Source organism: Egretta garzetta, unplaced genomic scaffold, assembly GCF_000687185.1.
Source record: "Egretta garzetta isolate BGI_Z169 unplaced genomic scaffold, ASM68718v1 scaffold451, whole genome shotgun sequence".
Classification (NCBI taxonomy): domain Eukaryota; kingdom Metazoa; phylum Chordata; class Aves; order Pelecaniformes; family Ardeidae; genus Egretta; species Egretta garzetta.
In genome coordinates this window covers 1,065,005-1,069,069 of record NW_009258552.1, presented here as the reverse complement: position 1 = coordinate 1,069,069, position 4,065 = coordinate 1,065,005, and positions in this window count along the sequence as shown.

Below are 4,065 nucleotides of genomic sequence, written 5' to 3'. Positions count from 1 at the left end.
CGAAAAGCGCACAAACCGGTAGCGAACTAGTTTCCTGACACGACAGAATGTTTTTAGCATCGTCGTGAGTCATTGATTCTTCTTAGCGAGCCAGCGTTTGGGGAATTTAATTTCAAATCCTTCAGATAAACCGTGCCTGCCGCTGGTGTGCTGTTCCCAGTCAGCCCCCAAACAGCCTCCGCTTCAGCTCCCCACTCTGCCCGGTGTGTTGCATCCTGTGCATTAAGGGTTTTACTGACGGCAAACAGATGCCAGACAGGCATCGGTTAGGGTTTTGAGAGGCTTAGTTAAAGGGGTTTGGGGTTTTTTTTTAGCATTTTTAACAGGCATGAAAGGTATTTGGGTCTTGGACGTGGAGTGGAATAGGTTTGTTTATTTTAATGCGAGAGTTGAATACACAGTTCCTGATTAAAGCAGTAATAAGAGCTGTAAACCTTTGGCGCCCTTACTGTGCTAGGCTGAAACATCTGTCTGCCAGATAATAAGGATGTTTTTGGAGTGAGCGTCCTTGTAACACGCTTGTGAGGTTAAATTGTGGTTTTTCAAGATACTTGCAGATTTTTGACCATACCATGTCTCATTAGCCACGTTAGTACATGAGCTTGTACGATTAGTGTCGCTGGTGCATCATGTGAATTCCATACACACTAGCAGCATGTCTGTATTTTAAACTTCATTTTTTTCAAGTTAAAAACAGCTTTGGGAACTGAGTGGAAACACTGAAATCTCTGTTGCTCCTTTTCTTTCTACTAAGCTAAAGGAGCTGTCAGCATAGGGGACGCATGGTTCGTGTCTTAAAACATGTCAGTCCTATTAGTACTGAAGCATCCTGAACACGTCTTGGGTTTTGACAGCCTTAGCACACCGTGTTTCCTACAATAACTGTGATTTCTAAACAAGCAAAAAAAGGGTTGTGCAACTCTCACCCTCTGTCTCCCTCTAAAAGATTCAAATGAGGTTTCCCTTCCCGTGTCTACCTGTCAGGAACTGTTGCTACAGTGTACAAGTTTCATTTTTTAAGTTAACCACAGGACATAGGTTTATTATTCAGTCCTGCTCCGTGTGGTTTGTGCCTTTGCCATTAATTCCAATTCTCGTTTAGGGTTTTGCTGGCTTGGGGGTGGAATTTTTTTTAGCACGCCATGTGAGAGCTTTGTGTTTATCGTTACATAATCACATGAATAAACAAACTTCCTGCATGCTTCAGAAAGAATCTAAAGTTTGTAAAATTCTTAGAGGAAAGCATAAAGTTTTCTTTGTTTTGTTGTAAAGACACAACCACAGAGGCGAACTGCACTTTTTGAAAATAAATGCTGGCTTTGCTCCTTTCTGTCTGAAATAAGGGAAAGGATTAATTTTTCCCCACGCTCTGTCCTTGATCTGGCTCGTGCTGCAGCTGCACAAACACTTGTGCCGGTACAAGGGTGTGGAGGGGGACCACTCTGCCTCAGTCTCCTCTCATCTCGGCAGGCTGAACTGTGACGGACCCCTGCAGGACTGCGACACAGACAAACCCGGGTTGCCGGGATGCTCAGAAATGTTGTATTTTGCAAGATAAGTTTTTTGGTTCAGAGAATGAACCAGAACCGGCAGAAAACTTGCGAGGCCTAAGCATGAGATACAGGCTCCCAGATATGGCCTGGGAAAGGGACGTTTTGCTTAGTCAGAGCGACACAATAGAGTATAAAGGGTGAAATGGGGAAAATGCACCTTTTTTCCAGGAAGAAGTGTGAATTCAAGTTTGGTGATAATCTTAGGAACGTAATGAGATTCTCTAATACTGTTGGGCTGAGGTCAAACCTGATGCAAAAGGTCTAACTCTGCTGAAGCCGAACCTGCCTACCCCAGATCTGAGTTTTGCTGCTTAGGGCTTACAAACCTTACTTGACTGGAATTTATTTTAGATCAGCACATGCCACCTTGTGGCAAATTAGCATGATGCATCTGTTCTTTTTCCAACTCCAAACCACTTTTTTCTTTATTAAGATTCTGCCCTCTTTTTGTATTCCTTGAATTGCTGTGGAGGAGCAATGGGTTTCATCTCCCGAGTTCCCTGTGCTTCATCTCGATAGCTTCTGCAGAGCTGGGAAAATCCCACCTATTCAGTGTGGTGGTATTTTGCACCACGATGTTAAGCCAACGTAAAATGTGCTTTTCAGCAAGGTGTTCTGAGCGCTTTCCCATTCAAAGCTACCAGCTGGCAGAAGAATAACTGTAGGGGGGTGATCCATAAAGGAAGGTACTGTAAAGAATATGGAACTTGAACCTTTTACCTTCATTTCTGCAGCCAAATTGTTCGTGGTCCTTGCCTCTCGTGCAAGCACTGGATTTAAATTTTTCATTCCTCTTTGTTTCCTGTCATCCCGCTTGCTTGCTGGGGATAGCAGTGTTCTTTCCCAGTGTAAACACAGCCTTTACAAAGATGATTCAGGTTTTCACTAAGAGCCTTTCATTTGCGCTGTTTATGGAGGCACGTCATGCCTTGTACAATATCTGTCTTGTTTGCGATGACCATCAGCGTGATAGGAAGGGAACAAAAGACTGTGAGGGATAATCAGCAGATGTAATGAAACGATGCCAATAGCAAGAGAAAATAGCTGGAGAGGCTGCTGCTTAGAGAAGTCCTCGGTGGAATGTGGTGATGCCGTTGTGAGTTTGGAGAGTGGATCCTAAGCACAAGCAAGTTTGTGTGCAGATTCGCTGGAGCCAGGGGATCTTCTAGATGCTGAGTCTTTTGCTGGAACTCATTCACCTTTATAACTTTCCACGTTTTCCTGGAAAAGACAACCGGCGCCCACTACTGCAGGTTTTCCAAGACGTTTTGCCTAGGCAGTGTGTTGGTGACACCTCCAGCCCCTCCCTCCTGTCTTTGGTGAGGATGGAAACCCCTCACTGCAAACTGGGTTTAGTTTCCGAGCAGGACAAGTGCGGCAGATGCAGTTCTGCTTCCTGCCGTGACCATTTCATGTCCTTTCATTTGATTTCCTGTGGATTTGGTTCCTATTTCTTCTAAAAAGATCCGACTGTTTCTCTGCCATGTTACCAGTCTTCTCCCTACTCTGTAGAGGTTTCTTACTCTCAAGTTTTGGTTTGTTTTTTAAATCGGCTTTTTTATGGGACTTTGAATGTCCCTCTACTCATCTTTAGGGTTTTTATGTGCTTTACTTTTCTTAGCTTCAGGACCTTAAAACTTGGCTTTTATAGTTCCGATAGCCTGGTAAGTCAAGTGGGAAGTTGTTCAAAGTAAGTTTGTTGCCAGAGAAGGGTGTAGATGTTTCTGTAGTTTACCGTACCTGCACTTTTCATCAATGTTTTTAATAATAACTATACCTCAGCAGAGTGCTAATAATCACGCCCCCTTTTACAACAGCACAGGTAAACTAATGGGGAGAGGTCTGAGTGTCTTGGGCTTTGGCTATACTTTACAATAACGCTTAAGAAATGTGATAGTCAAAGTCTACAGCTTCAGCTATGGTGAAATCTTTCCCAGATCAGGGAATACAGGAACTTCGAGACCCTCTTCTCCCCTCTGCGTGGCGTGTGTGTTCTCCTTCCAGAAAGACATTAAAGAAATAACACTGCAGTAGGCAAAGGTGTAACCTACTACCTTTACTTCAGTAACCTGCTTTCATCATTCATCTGTGTGTAACCATTTTACTTTCTAAACAAATGCTTACATATTTTTCATTTTGTAAAGCCTGTAATTGTTTGTAAATTGTTTTTAAATTGTTTGTAAACCAACCTGATTTCCTTCTATGACCAGGTGACCCGCCTGGTAGATGAGGGAAAGGCTGTGGATGTTGTATACTTGGACTTCAGCAAAGCCTTCGACACAGTTTCCCACAGCATTATCCTGGAGAATCTGGCAGTTCATGGCCTAGATGGATGTACTCTTTGCTGAGTTAAAAACTGGCTGGATGGCCAAGCCCAGAGAGTCGTGGTGAATGGAGTTAAATCCAGTTGGCGGCCGGTCACAAGCGGTGTCCCCCAGGGCTTGGTTCTAGGGCTGGTCTTGTTTATTATCTTTATTAATGACCTGGATGAGGGGATTGAGTGTGCCCTCAG